This window comes from Canis aureus, chromosome 2, assembly GCF_053574225.1.
Source record: "Canis aureus isolate CA01 chromosome 2, VMU_Caureus_v.1.0, whole genome shotgun sequence".
Lineage (NCBI taxonomy): Eukaryota > Metazoa > Chordata > Mammalia > Carnivora > Canidae > Canis > Canis aureus.
The window spans coordinates 17,671,934-17,688,152 of record NC_135612.1 but is presented as its reverse complement, the minus strand read 5'-3'; the positions used below and the strand labels follow the sequence as shown (position 1 = coordinate 17,688,152).

The 16,219-nt window shown below is 37.7% G+C and overlaps 1 long non-coding RNA gene across 15 annotated transcripts in view; it reads left to right on the top strand.

The window, feature by feature from the left end:
• LOC144293771 (uncharacterized) overlaps positions 1-16,219 on the top strand; it is a 583,355-nt gene that overhangs the window by 343,649 nt on the left and 223,487 nt on the right. For all 15 annotated transcript variants that reach the window (XR_013361068.1, XR_013361104.1, XR_013361085.1 and 12 more), the window contains one exon: positions 14,312-14,390. This is a non-coding gene — a long non-coding RNA (uncharacterized LOC144293771). The remainder of the gene's footprint in view (positions 1-14,311; positions 14,391-16,219) is intronic.

The window sequence follows — 16,219 nt, the reverse complement described above, 5'->3', positions numbered from 1 at the left end:
TCCATGAGCATGGAATATACTTTCTATTTGTGTTATCTTCATTATCGTTCATCAATGTTTTATGGTTTTCAGAGTCAAGTGTATGCATTTTTAATAGAATAGAGACACAGAGCAAGAGAGGCAGAGACACAGGCAGAGGGAGAAGCGGGCTCCATGCAGGGAGCCCAATGTGGGACTCGATCCTGGGACTCCGGGTTCACACCCTGAGCCAAAGGAAGACACTCAACTGCTGAGCCACCCAGATATTCTGAGAATGGATTAATTTAAAAGTCAGGAATAATACTTCCATATTTTTTTTTTATTGGTGTTCAATTTACTAACATACAGAATAACACCCAGTGCCCGTCACCCATTCACTCCCACCCCCCGCCCTCCTCCCCTTCTACCACCCCTAGTTCGTTTCCCAGAGTTAGCAGTCTTTACGCTCTGTCTCCCTTTCTGATATTTCCCACACATTTCTTCTCCCTTCCCTTATTTTCCCTTTCACTATTATTTATATTCCCCAAATGAATGAGAACATATAATGTTTGTCCTTCTCCGACTGACTTACTTCACTCAGCATAATACCCTCCAGTTCCATCCACGTTGAAGCAAATGGTGGGTATTTGTCATTTCTAATAGCTGAGTAATATTCCATTGTATACATAAACCACATCTTCTTTATCCATTCATCTTTCGTTGGACACCGAGGCTCCAAAGACCATGAAGATAGATTAAGGGAAATAAACGACAGCCTGAGGAAGAAAAACCTACGTTTAATTGGGGTTCCATATTTTTTTTTATTGAAGTTCGATTTGCCAACATATAACACGCAGTGCTCATCCCATCAAGTGCCCTCCTCAGTGCTAGTCACCCCCACCCCAACCCCCACCCACCTCCCCTTCCACTACACTTTGTTCGTTTCCCAGAGTTAGAGGTCTCTCATGTTTTGTCACCCTCTCTAATTTTTCCCATTCAGTTCCCCTCCTTTCCCTTATAATCCCTTTCACTATTATATTCCCCATATGAGTGAAACCATGTGATGATTGTCCTCTCATTGACTTACTTCACTCAGCATGATACTCTCCACTTTCATCCACGTCAGAGCAAAGAATGGGTATGCATCTTCTCTGATGGCTGAGTAACATTCCATTGTATATATAGGCTACATCTTCTTAATCCATTCATCTGTCAATGGACATCAAGGCTTCTTCCACAGTTTGGCTATTGTGGACATTGCTGCTATAAACATCGAGGTGCAGGTGTCCCGGCGTTTCACTGCAGCTGTATATTTTTTAAAAAATTTTTTTGTATATTTTTTTAAAAAAAGATTTTATTTATTTATTCATGAGAGACACAGAGAGAGAGAGACAGACAGACAGAGACACAGGCAGAGGGAGAAGCAGGGAGCCCGACACAGGACTCAATTCTGGGTCTCCAGGATCAGGCCCTGGGCTGAAGATGGCGCTAAACCGCTGAGCCACACCAGCTGCCCTGCATCTGTATCTTTGGGGTAAATCCCCAGTAGTGCAATTGCTGGGTTGCAGGGTAGCTTTATTTTTAACTCTTGAGGAACCTCCACACTGTTTTCCAGAGTGGCTGCACCAGTTCATATTCCTACCAACAGTGCAAGAGGGTTCCCCTTTCTCCACATCCTCTCCAACATCATTTGTTTCCTGAATTGTTAATTTTCACCATTCTCACTGGTATGAAGTGGTATCTCATTGTGGTTTGGATTTGTATTTCCCTGATGGCAAGTGATACGGAGCATTTCTCATGGGCTTGTTGGCCATGTCTGTTTTCTTTGGTGAAATTTCTGTTTTTGTCTTTTGCCCATTTCATGATTGGATTGTTTCCTGGATGTTGAATTTAATAAGTTCTTTATAGATCTTGGATACTAGCCCTTTATCTGATAGGTCATTTGCAAATCTCTTCTCCCATTCTGTAGGTTGTCTTTTAGTTTTGTTGACTGTTTCTTTTGCTATGCAGAAGCTTTTTATCCTGATTAACTCCCAATAGTTCATTTTTGCTTTTGTTTCCTTTGCCTTCATAGATGTATCTTGCAAGAAGTTGCTGTGGCCAAGGTCAAAAAGGGTGTTGCCTGTGTTATCCTCTAGGATTTTGATGGATTCTTGTCTCACATTTAGATCTTTCATCCATTTTGAGTTTATCTTTGTGTGTGGTGTAAGAGAATGCTCTAGTTTCATTCTTCTGCACGTGGCCGTCCAATTTTCCCAACACCATTTATTGAAGAGACTGCCCTTTTTCCAGTGGATAGTCTTTCCTGCTTTGTCAAATATTAGTTGACCATAGAGTTGAGGGCCCATTTCTGGGTTCTCTATTCTGTTCCACAGATCTATGTGTCTGTCTTTGTGCCAGTGACACACTGTCTTGATGATCACAGCTTTGTAGTACAACCTGAAATCCGGCATTGTGATGCCCCTGGCTCTCGTTTTCTTTTTCAATATTCCCCTGGCTATTTGGGGTCTTTTCTGATTCCACACAAATCTTAAGATTATTTGTTCCAACTCTCTGAAGAAAGCCCATGGTATTTTTATAGGGATTGCATGGAACGTGTAAATTGCTCTGGGTAGCATAGACATTTTCACAATATTTATTTTTCCAATCCATGAGCATGGAATATTTTTCCATCTCTTTGTGTCTTAATTTCTTTCGGAAGTGTTCTGTAGTTTTTAAGGTATAGATCCTATACCTCTTTGATTTGGTTTATTCCTAGGTATCTTATGCTTTTGGGTGCAATTGTAAATGGGATTGACTCCTTAATTTCTCTTTCTTCAGTCTCATTGCTAGTGTATAGAAATGCCACTGATTTCTGGGCATTTATTTTGTATCCTGCCACACTGCCGAATTGCTGTATGAGTTCTAGCAATCTTGGGGTGGAGTCTTTTGGGTGTTCTATGTACAGTATCATGTCATCGGCAAAGAGGGAGCGTTTGACTTCTTTGCCAATATGAATGCCTTTTATTTCTTTTTGTTGCCTGATTGCTGAGGCTAGGACTTCTAGGACTATGTTGAATAGCAGTGGTGAGAGTAGAAATCCCTGTCCTGTTGCTGATCTCAGGGGAAAGGCTCTCAGGTTTTTCCCATTGAGAATGATATTTGCTGTGGGCTTTTCGTAGATGGCTTTTAAGATGTTAAGGAATGTTCCCTCTATCCCTACACTCTGAAGAGTTTTGATCAGGAATGGATGCTGTATTTTGTCAAATGCTTTCTCTGCATCTAATGAGAGGATCATATGGTTCTTGGTTTTTCTCTTATTGATATGATCTATCACGTTGATTGTTTTACGAGTGTTGAACCAGCCTTGTGTCCCGGGGGTAAATCGTACTTGGTCATGGTGAATAATCGTCTTCATGTACTGTTGGATCCTATTGGCTAGTATCTTGTTGAGAATTTTTGCATCTGTGTTCATCAGGGATATTGGTCTATAATTCTCCTTTTTGGTGGGGTCTTTGTCTGGTTTTGGAATCAGGGTGATGCTGGCCTCATAAAATGAGTTTGGAAGTATTCCATCCCTTTTTGTCCTGCAGAACAGCTTTAGTAGAGTAGGTATTATTTCTTCTTTAAATGTTTGATAGAATTCCCCTGGGAAGCCATCTGGCCCTGGACTTTTGTGTCTTGGAAGGTTTTTGATGACTGCTTCAATTTCCTCATTGGTTATTGGCCTGTTCAGGTTTTCTATTTCTTCCTGTTCCAGTTTTGGTAATTTGTGGTTTTCCAGAAATGCATCCATTTCTTCTAAAGTGCCTAATTTGTTGGCATATAGTTGCTCTAATATGTTAAGATAATTTGTATTTCCTTGGTATTGATTGTGATCTCTCCTCTTTCATTCATGATTTTATTGAGTCTTTTCTCTTTTATTTTTAATAAGGGTGGCTAGGGGTTTATCTTATTAATTCTTTCAAAGAACCAACCCCTGGTTTTGTTGATCTCTTCTATAGTTCTTCTGGTCGCTATTTCATTGAGTTCTGCTCGAATCTTTATCATCTCCCTTCTTCTGCTTGGTGTAGGTTTTACTTGTTGTTCTTTCTCCAGTTCCTTTAAGTGCAAGGTTAGCTTGTGTATTTGAGTCTTTTTCCAATTTTTTGAGGGATGCTTGTATTGTGATGTATTTCCCTGTTAGGTCTGCTTGTGCTGTATCCCAAAGATTTTGAGCAGTTGTATATGCACTTACATTAGTTTCCCTCAATCTTTTTAGTTCTACTCTAATTTCCTGGTTGACCCATTCATCTTTTAGTAGGTTGATCTTTAACCTCTATGTGTTTGAGTTTCTTCCAAATTTCTTCCTGTGATTGAGGTCTAGTTTCAAAGCATTGTGGTCTGAAAATATGCAGAGGACAATCCCAATCTTTTGGTATCAGTTGAGACCTGATTTTTGACCCAGTATGTGCTCTATTCTGGAGAAAGTTCCATGTGCACTTCAGAAGAATGTGTTTTCAGTTGCGTTTAGATGTAAAGTTCTGTAAATATCTGTTAAATCCATCTGGTCCAGTGTATCATAAGGTCTTTGTTTCTTTGTTGATGTTGTGCTTAGAAAATATGTCATTTGCAGAAAGTGCTGTGTTGAAGTCTCCCAGTATTAGTGTATTATTATCTAAGTATCTCTTTAATTTGATTATTAATTGATTGATATACTTGGCAGCTCCCACATTAGGGGCATACATATTCATGATTGTTAGGTCTTCTTGTGGGATAGCCCCTTTAAGTATGATATAGTGTCTCTCTTCATCTCTTACTACAGTCTTTGGGATAAACATTAATTTATCTGATATGAGTACTGCTACCCCAGCTTTCTTTTGAGGACCATTTGAATGGTAAATGGTCCTTTTATTTTCAGGCTGGAGGTGTCCTTAGATCTAAAATGAGTCTCTTGTAGACACCATACAGATGGGTCTTGCTTTTTTATCCAGTCCGATACCCAGAGTCTTTTGATGGGATCATTTAGCCCATTCACGTTCATAGTAACTATTGAAAGATATGACTTTAGTGTCATCGTAACACCTATTCAGTCCCTGTTTTTGTGGATTATTTCTTTGAGCTTCCCTTTCTTTTACAGGTCCCCCTTAATATTTATTGCAGAGCTGGTTTGGTGGTCACATATTCTTTCAGTTTCTGCCTATCTTGGAAGCTCTTTATCTCTCCTTCTATTCTGAATGAGAGCCTTGCTGGATAGAACATTCTTTGCTGCATGTTCTTCTCATTTAGGATCCTGAATATATCCTGCCAGCCCTTTCTGGCCTGCCAGTCTCTGTGGAGAGGTCTGCTGTTAATCTGATATTTCTCCCCATATAAGTTAAGAATCTCTTGTCTTTTGCTCCTTTCAGGATTTTCTCTTTATCTTTGGAATTTGCAAGTTTCACTATGAAAAGTCGAGGTGTTGAAAGTTTTTTATTATTTGGAAGGGGGGGACCTCTTTCTACTGGATCTGAGTGCCTATTTCCCCAAATTAGGGAAGTTCTCATCTGTGATTTGTTCAAACACACTTTCTGGCCCTCTCTCCCTCTTGGCATCTTCTGGAACCTCAATTATACATAGATTCTTCCTTCTCAGGCTGTCATTTATTTCTCTGAACCTTTCCTCATGGTCTATTAATTGTTTTTCTCTTCTTTTCTCAGCTTACATCAACTTGTCTTCTATTTCACTCATGTTTCTTCCACCTTATTAACCCTAGCAATAAGACATCCAGTTTGGATTGCGTCTCATTTATTTTTAATTTCAGCCTGATTAGATCTGAATTCTGTTTCTGTAGTAACAAAGTTTCTAGAGTCCTTTATCCTTTTTCCAGAGCCACCAGTAGCTTTATAATTGTCCTTTGGAATTGGCTTTCTGACATTGAATTGAAATCCATATTTTGTAACTCTGTGGCAGAGAGTACTGTTTCTGGTTCTTTCTTTTGTGGTGAGTTCTTCCTTCTAGCCATTTTGTTCAGTGCAGAGTAGTTGTATGAGTGAGCGGAGTCAAAAATATCAACCACGACCCAAGTAAATTCCACCCTAGAAGATTATGTTGAGGTCAGAGGCCAGAAAATGAAAAAGAAGCTCTGAAAAAAATAAAACAAAAAGACCACTAAAGTGAAAAACAAATTAAAAAAAAATAAAATAAAATAACAAAGTAGTAAATAAAAGGCCAAAAACCCCAAAGAAGAAGAAAAAAGAAAAAGAATAAAAGGAAAAAAATAAAGATGAAAAAGAGAAAAAAGACGGGAAAAAATAGGGGGAGAACTAGGGGATGGTGGTGGTGAAGAAGTGGTAGTGGAGAGAGAATGTTGTCTACCTGAGGGGTCCTAGAGGGTGATCCTCTTGGTTCTGAGTGTATTTTGTTCTGTATGTTAGAAGATGCTCAAATTTATATAAAGCAAATTTATATAAAGCAGCAATACTTATAGAAAGCCCCATATGTTTTGACCACCAAAGCATAAACAAGATAAAAGAGAGGGGCAGAATGGGGAGGAAGAGACAATATAATCTCACAGAATGAACCAGCACGGTATTCCACTTGGTTCTGGGTGCATGCTGGTCATGTTTTAGAAGGTATTAACATCAGCCATTGGAGAACAAAATGAGGCAGGGTAAACAAAAAACACAAAACAAAAACCCATATCTCGTATCTTTCAAAATTAAATCAAATATGTTGAAGGGAACACAGAAGTGAAAAATATATCTAAGACATGTAATTATAGAAATCTGAAAGTCGAAAAGGAAAAAACTTAAAAATGAAAAGCTGGTAAAAAATTGGAGTTAAGGTGGGAAAAGAGAAAAAATATTGGAAATTTTTAGTCTGATATACAAAAGTTGTAATGGAAAAAGGAAAAAAAAAAAAAAGGGCAGGGACCCTCTAGTTCTATATACTATTCTGCCTTGATTTTCCCTTGGTCCTGGAGCTTTCCAGTGCTGCTTGGTCAGGAACTTGCTCTTCTCCTGTCCTTCCAGCAGGTCTCTGGGGGAGGGGCCTGCGTGCTGATTCTCAGGTGTGTGCACCTGGGGAGGTGCCCCACCTCCTCCTCCCCGGTGGAGGTGGAACATGGAGGAACAATCACACTGGCGGCGGCCACTCCCCAGGTCTGGAGACAGCTCCCCCAGTAACTACTGTAGCTCCTGGTCAGCACTGGCCTGGGTGCTCCAGGGCGGCAGAGGTGCTGCTCTGCAGAGCTTAGGGGCACCCGGGTGGACTGTCCTGGCTCTCAGGTGCTCTCCCTGCCTCCGCCTCCCCTCACCCGCAGGCAAAAGGGTCCTCCCCACCTCTGCCCACCCCTGGGAGGAGCACAGGATCCCGGCTGTTGCCCCTTCGGGTGCCCTGGGATCCCAGCCCTGTGCCGCTGGACCTGCTCTGGGCCGCCTCTCCCGGGGAGATCAGGGCTCAACCCCCTCAACCCAGAGCCCCCCCAGGGATTGGGGCTCAGCCTCCTCACCCCCAGGGATTGGGGCTCAGCCCCCTCTCCACCCGGAGCCCCCCCGGGGATCGGGGCTCAGCCCCTCCACCCAGAGCTCTCCTTAGGGATCAGGGCTCAGCCCCCATCTATCCAGAGCACTCCCCAGGGATTGGGGCTCAGCCCCCTCCACCCGGAGCCCCCCCACTTCTCCCCGAGGCCCCGGGCCGCGCTCCAGCCCTTCACCGAGACCCCGCGGGGTGGGTGCGCTCCCCCCGGCGCCCTCCTCCCCTGGTGACCCCGGGACTGGAGGCGTCACCCCCCCGGGTCCCCCCATCTCCCCGCTGTGCACTTTCCCTCCGGGAAGAATCCGGCGGATCGTTAAAGCCCCGGCATCCGGGGGGCTCTCCCCCCCGAGGCTCCCCCCAGCCCGGCTCCTCGGCCCGCCCCCTCGATGCTGTTTCATTTCTCCTTCTCCGTCCCCGACCTCGTCAGAGGCGAAGGCCCTTCCCGCTGCAGCTCCCGGTTCTCTGCTCACCTCCCAGGTGGAGCTCGTGGGTGCTCAGGGGGGTGGAAGGTTGCCCCGGGAGCGGGCGGGGGGGGGGGGTGAGGCCCCTGCTCCTCCGCCAGCCTGCCCCTAGATCCACAAATACTTCTGAATTCTTAATAAAACATTTAGGTTTCTTGAGAATGCAAATATCAAGGAAAATGAGAAGTATTGACCAGGAGCATATTTATATGTATGTATGTGTTTATATATGTGAAATTATACACTTAAAACATCCATGTAAATCCATCGTAAACTAATACATTTCTAATCATAATGTAAATATATACGTTTTCTTGTATTTCTAGGATCCAGTTAACAAAGCTAGAAAATATCATTTTAAAGAAGGAGAGATTCATCAGAGCAACAAATATAGGAAATATTTAGGAATAAATATTGAGAAAATTTTAATATATGGTGAGACTTTATATGGAAATTACATAATCTTATCATTGGAAGACTTAAATGAAAATGTGAATAATTAAAGATGTAGAACCTATTTTTTCAGGGGACTATTTTATATTTCTAAAAATGCAAATTTTAACTAATGTATACCAAAACATTCCAATTTAATTACATAAAAATCTGAACTTGGTAATACAGTTCTTCAAAAAAAAATAAACTGTAAAAATGTTTATTAGAAGAAAATATATAAAATTTTTAAATAGAAAAGTTACCTGCTCCATCAAACATTAAAACATATTATTTAGTACATAATACATAAAATACAATTTGTGCAACGTTTTAGCCATTGAGTGAAATTGAAGGTAGATACCTGAAATATCAATAATTATATACCTATTATTATTGTATGATAACATAATAAAAAAACAGAATTATATAAATATATTTGGAACAATTGTGAAAAAATGTTATTTCCATCTTACATTATTTAAAAATAAATGGCAGGTGCATTAAATAGTTAAAAATGAGCTTTAAACAAAAGAAAAAGTAGAAAGTAATGGAATAGAATAATTAATAGCTCTGTGGTAGAATAACATTTTTCTTTGAATTAGTTAAAAGTTATGAAAGTATGTGTGCATAATAATTTTCTGGCAAAAAAGATGAAGTCTAAATAAAATAATAATATTGTTTATAGATATAAACAATAAATCTATAATAAATTAAATCTATAATAGATTATAGTTTCCTCAATATGTTAATAGTAATGTATATTCAAATTTGTTAGAAATATTCAGAATTCTAAATAAATTAATGGGTAAATAATAAGATAGTTTATGAAAGGGGCAATAAAATTGACAGATAAATAAGGTAAATATTAGCCAATCGACTTATCAAAACAAGGTAAAAGAAAGCATTCTTATGACATTATTTTACATAGTAAAATTAGCAAACAAAGGAACCAAAACCAAAACATCCAATGCTGGCTATACTGAAAATAAATTACTGTATTCATTCATTATTATTAATTTAGTAATTTAGTGCAGACTTTCTGAAAAGCAATATGACAGAAATTAAATTGCTAGACTTAAATATTATACTTTCATTCCAAATTTTATCTCAATTAAACTGAAGCAGAACTATCCTCAAATATGTTCATTGTAGCTTTAATAATGATAGCAATTCAAAGAACACAAGAAACGTATGCCATACTAAAATATTTTACCAACATATAATAATCTGATAGACTACACATGCATTCATATGTGAATGTACACATGTGCACATATCTTTCTTACTATAAATATGAAGGACATACAGAAAAACTAAAACGTTTATGACATAAGCCAGACAAAAAGCAGTATAAAATGTTTCACATCAATATTGCAGATACATAAACCTATGCCATAAATCATTGATAGTGGATAGTAATAGATAATCACATAAACTAACCCACATTACCTCTTTGGCTTGCTAATGAGTTAAGATAAGAAGCTAGTAAAATTCCTTGACTCTTAGATTTGTTTGCCCTTCTATTTAACTATGTGCTAGGTAAATAGCTATCATTTTATGTCCTGACTCATGTACCAAAGAAATGTATTGACCAAAATACTGTATGAATAGATTCTGGAAAATAATGATTATGTGGAAAATCATGGTTATAATTCTGGACACCACAGTATCATGTATATTTTATTCTGATGGGCTTTGCTCTACACTCACATATTATACCTGAATATCAATGTATTCAATCCACCTGCAGTGCCAGTTCTCATTAAGATGATAGGGTGTTCAAAGTAGGTGGAAACATGATTTGTTAACTGCCCAATATTTCCACCAAATCATTTATTTATCTATTCTTACTACAATTATTTCTTAAGTCACTAGTACATCCTTGGTATCATTCATAAACAAGACTGAAACTGCCTCTGTCATTAGTGAGCTTATACTGTTTTGTTTTTAAAGATTTTTATTTATTTATTCATGAGAGACACAGAGAGAGAGGCAGAGACATAGGCAGAGGGAGAAGCAGGCTCCCTGTGGGGAGCCTGTTGTGGGACTCACCCCGGGATCATGCCCTAAGCCAAAGGCAGACACTCAGCCACTGAGCCACCCAGGTGCCCGAACTTATACTTTTAAAGAAGGAAGGGAATTGTCATAGTCTCATTGGTGCCCTGCCTAGATCCCCTGGGAACCATTTTATTCATTTGGTGTGCTTCCTCCAACTGCCATGGTAGGATTTTGCTCTAACATCTCCTATCTGTAACCTTCTCTGGAGTTCATAATAGAAAGGATACTGGAACCATTTTGCTTAGAGATGCCTAGGAATTAAGCCTCTGCCTCTCTACTGCCTTTAGGTAGCCCGTAGGCAATGACTGACTGACATGGTGTCTAGATGTGTAATAACCTTTCTTCAAGGCTGCATATATTCTGTGGGACAATTTATGTTCCAAAGCTCCCCTGTGGGATTAGACTGAAGGTAAACTTCAACCCCCAACTACACCCTTGCTTGACTTCCTCCTCTTCCCTGTCTTTCTCCCTCATGCCCATACGTGTTTCTTCTGAGAGCCCACTCTTAATCAGTTGTGTCATGTATCCCGTCTCAGACTGCTTATTGAGAATCCAATCTTAAGTTAATGATTGAACAAGTAATTGCAATCGTGTGTTATATATGCTATGAAAGCTAAAGAATATAAAGCTGTGGATATATAGCAAAGAAATCTTATCCTAGGGTGGAAAGTAGAAGGTATTTTTCTTAAGGAAAGAACATTTAAATTGAGACCCTGTGTCTTTTTTTTTTTTTTTTGAGACCCTGTGTCTTTTATCTATCTTATTTTAAAATAGTATGGCATGCATTTATGAAATGACTGGTCATGGCTGAGGACTATAGTCTTTGATCCTGGTCACTATGGAAATAATCAGTCCATGTTATGACTGAACTCTTTTTCCCATTAGCTTCAAACTATTAACACTGGTCACTGAAGGAAGTGAAACCACCACAGAGAGTGACAAGTTACTCAGGCACAGCATCTATCTCCGTATATTAGCAAGCATCCGTGAAACTGTACTACTGAGCATGTCCTTCAACCTGCCAGTGTATATGTATAGGCATGTAGTTCTCCATATGTATGTGTTTCATCATTAACATACTAATTTTGGTGATGAAAACTGGCCGGTAGAATTTGCGTAGTGACCAAAATGATGCTATGCTAATTCTATTATGAGCCCCTTAGAGCTTTGCTCTTGCTTAATGTCATAGAAATAAGATTTTTGAAAATCAGATTTTTCAGTTAAGATCCATTCCATGAAAGAGATAGACTATTGATTCTCACGTATCAGATATATCCTATTTAAAGCACAGATAATAAGTGTAAGATGCATCTTGGAAGAGAAAGGGGGTACAACTTTAAAGGAAAAGCTATCTATCTGCATGGCAGTTAGGATGAAATCAAATAAGAAGCTAAACAAGCCTGCTTTTAATTGCTTATCGTGCTCCAGACCCAAGAAAGCATGATTATATACAATTCTTAAATTGTTATTATGATGCCCCAACCACATTAAAATATTGATAAAAAACTAATAATAATAAAAGCCAATGACTCCTCTTTTTCAGTGTTTAGAAGACAAGTTCAAAAAAGAAGCCTAGCATTATTATATTTGAAATAATTCTATTTTGGTGTGTACAGTATGGTTTATCTATTAAAAGCCACATTTATTTAACAATTCTCCCTGTGTTCATAAAGAAATAGGCCTAGAAGTATCGAAGACTTGCTGAGGATATCACAGGGATATTGTGATAAAGATCATAAATAGATTTAGGTTCCCATGTTCAGAAATTATTTAAATGGTATAATCTACATCTTCTGAGAAAATAAGTAAAACATTCCCCAAATTCTAGGACAATAAATTAAGTATCCAAAGATGATGCTTGTCAAAGTCCCTTCTGAAAACTATATTAATAGTTTTGTCAGTCTAGTTAAAATCTTTGATTGATATTCACTTAGAGACTTTTGAATTTTGTAAGTGTACCAGAGGAGATGGTAGTCTATTATATGACAAAATTTGAAAAAGTATTCATAAATATTGTCTTTTTCACTTGGACTTCACAGTAAGTGAAGTTTATATCACTGTTATTAGAAACATTTCAAGAAGTTATAATAGAGAGCATTTTGCAAACCTTCAAAAGAGAAAAAATAGGGGAAGGAAACTATTTGCACTAAAGAGTGGTTTAAATGACACTGTAAGTGGAAACTATGGTAGTTGTTAAATATGCATTTATTTTAGTAAAGCTTGCTTGCTTGCTTGCTTGCTTCCTTCCTCCTTCTTTCTCAGCTAAAAGGTCTGTCATACCTCAACAAATTGTAAAACTGAAGGGCTCTTGGGCCCACAGCTCTTTGGAGGGAATAGACTAACTTGATGCAGTACTTAGCCCCACTGTAAATTAATTACTCAGGGCTTATGTGGTTTTGTGCAGGACATAATCATTCTGGAGATGGGAGTTGTCTATATGAAAAGGTTTATTAAAGTCAGAATCTAGGCAAGAAAGTGGTGAGTAATATGCAAAACAGAAATGCTAAGCACAGTTAATTAACAGCTTAAAAATTTCAGAATGTAAAGTTGGGTTAAAAATGCTGTAGAGGTTTAGCTGAGACAACTGTATCCTTAATGTTATTGCATATCACCATCTGACAAGTAAATCAAATGATACTTACTCATTGAGGACCTTCATGCCCAAGAGTCTAATAATTGAACCTGGCAGTGTAGTAGTGTAAAGCAGGCTTATCCTATAGTTGAGGAAAGGGGATGTGATAACATTAGTGAACACAGTGTGAAAATTTAAGCGCATAATATTGTTACAGGCTATAATGTACTTAGTTTATAGCATGGGTAGTTAGAGAATGAGACACTCTAGTTTAAATTTTTTATATATGGTATTTAGGATTTTCCAAATAGTACATCTAAAACACATGCCTGTGGACCCACCACCAGCTTAATAAAATAGGACTCATTCCTTTGAGGCTTGGTATGTTCTCTGTAATCACTTCTTCCTTCCTTGCTGAGATTACTGCTAACTTAAAACTTGTGCTTATTAATACTCCTTCCTTTATCTCCTAGGAGTATATAATATATATCACCTCTTAAATTAGACATTATTGTTACAGATGCCATTAACATTATTTTAGATTTACCCATATGTTCACTATTTTTTTCTAGGTTGATTTTCTTTCTTTCTAAAGTCAAATTTTAATATTTCCTTTAGTGAGGAAACTAGTAAACTCTCCATTTTTGTTTATTTAAAGCTTCTTTGCACTTGTTATTGAAAGATAATTTCTCAGAACATATAATTCTCTTCTCATTTATCTTGTTTTCCACTTAAATATAATGTTCCGCTGACTATGGCTTTCACTGTTGCTGTTAGATTTCACTGTACCTCTGATGGGAATTCCTTTTTTTTTTTTTTTACTAGCTTTTAAAATAATATCTTTTCCCCCCCATTATATGTTTGACTATGGTGAATCCAGGAATTGGCTTATTTTTATTTACCCTGCTTGAGGATTATTGTCCTTCATGTATCTGGAGTTTATGTCTCTCTGGAAAATTCTTATTGCCTATTCAACATTCTCGAAATATGCTCTTTTTCCAGAATTCCTCTCTTTCTAGAATTCTTTGATGTGAATGATACAGAATAAGATGTCCCTAGAAATTACTAGAATACTGAACATATATTAATATTAATTTAATATTATATTAAATATAGCAAATAGCATTTGCTATACACATACTATAACACTCCTCTTGTCTCCATCATTGCTCACTCTTCTCCCAGTCTCCACTTTTTTCCCCTCTATTTCTGTAATTTGGATTGTCTTGTGGGATACAGTTTGGAAATCTTTATTCTGGACTCAATAGTTCTCTGAATTCTCTCAACACAGCATGCAGAATATTTTATTATAATTATTCACTTATTTGATTGATTCTTATTGTCTGGTTATTAGATTAGGAGCCCACTGAAAGCAGAAGCTGTACCTTGGTCATCTCGATTTCTCCAGTGCCCAGAAGAGCGACAAACAAACAGTAAGTGAGTAAAAAATATTCTGGCTTAATTACTAGGCTTTTAATAAATCCCTTATTAAAATATGAAAATCATCTTGGAATGCATCTGCCATAGAGCTTCTACAGTCTGACTAAGAACAGCATTTCATGACTTAGCTAAATAGGGAGAGCAAAATCACTCACCAACCTGAATGTCAGCACAGGCGTGATCTTTTAATTTGCCTTTTCAATTTATCTTCAGTTAGGGAAGCTTACAAAGTTAGCTTGGTGACCTATGTCAAAACATTTTCATGGTAACAATGGTAGAATTAGAAATAATTTATGCTCATTATATATAAATTTTGTGGGCTTGGATACTGATTAAGATTGGAGAATACAGAAGTTTATTATTGTCTCTGCCTCCTCTATTAAAATCTTTCTGTTATTTCTTGGTCTAGAAAAGCTGATATAAAAAACACACAAAAACTAAAACCTAAAACTGTTGTTTAATTATATACAGTGTGTACGTTTTCACCTCTGGTTAACATATTTATGGACATATTTATATAATTTACATAAGTAGATGTTCATTATCTGTCTTACAGATATTCAGTTATGTCTTAACTGGAAATTTATGGAGGGTAATTCTCATAAATTCAGTGTACACAGTGCCTGGCTCAGCACCATAACAGATGTGTAATACATGTTTTTTTATAATGATGTTAAAATGTTCAGTTGCAAAGGTGGGCTGTGGTCACATAATCTTCCTATTCCCTGTTCAATGAATAATTCAAGTAGTAGCCTTCACAGTCCTCATAAGATTGAGAAGATATATCTATTCCCAAGTCTTGTTTTCTATTATTGAGATGTAAGGAGCTACTGCAAATGCAAAGTCTCTGGGGCCTTGTTACAGGGGCCAGCTTCAAGTTTCCTTTGTGAACTCAAAAGAATCTGCCAGGAGAAACTTCAGAATAGAATCACTGGGGAGAAAGCAGGCACAGTTTCAGGGGCGGAGTCCATACCTCTTGGAAAGCGTATGTGTATTTAGCAAAATAATATATATATTTGTGTGTAGGGGGTGTTCCTTCACTTAGTTTGTGTTTTATGAATATAACCCAATATTGAAATCTCTCCACGGATGTTAATCTGAAAATATATAATCTTATGCACAGAAATATGGATGGCAGATCTTAAAATATATATGATTAGTAATATGATGCTAAACATTAATCGGATACTTGTAACTAACATTATGTGAGAACCACTAAAAAATATTTGTGTGTTTGTGTGTGGAGAGACAAAGAAAGAAAATGTAAACTAAATGCAAGGCTATGTGTGACTACCCACATGATCTCGTAACAGTCATCCAAGGGACAACAGCAAAATAGCCATTCATTAGCTTCTTTAACTGCAGCCATTAAAACATAGTGTCTATTAGATCAACAGAAGATAATCTGGGAAGTAGCTATATTTATATTTAATGGAAAGTGTTACACCTTGAATTAAAAAAGGATAACTGTATGCTAGCTGAGCCTTTACATTTCATCCTGAATATGTAAAAATAAATGTAGCAAAATTATTTTTCTGTGTTTCTAAAAGATACTCTTTCATGAGGGAAAAGAGCATTAAATTGTAATAACAAATTTCTCATAATCATGGACAAACAACTGGTTGGGTTTTTTCTCTTCTCTACGTTTTGACTTCATGAAACCTGCCATTTTCTATACTACTAACTTTCCTATTTCAAGTGTTGCCTGGAAAGAAAATCTTAGGTGAGTATTGTAAAAAATAGTTCTTCATTTATAATTTTGAAAAATACTTTCATGGGAAGTCTGGTGCCAAAGACAACCCAAACAGGAAAAACAATAGAA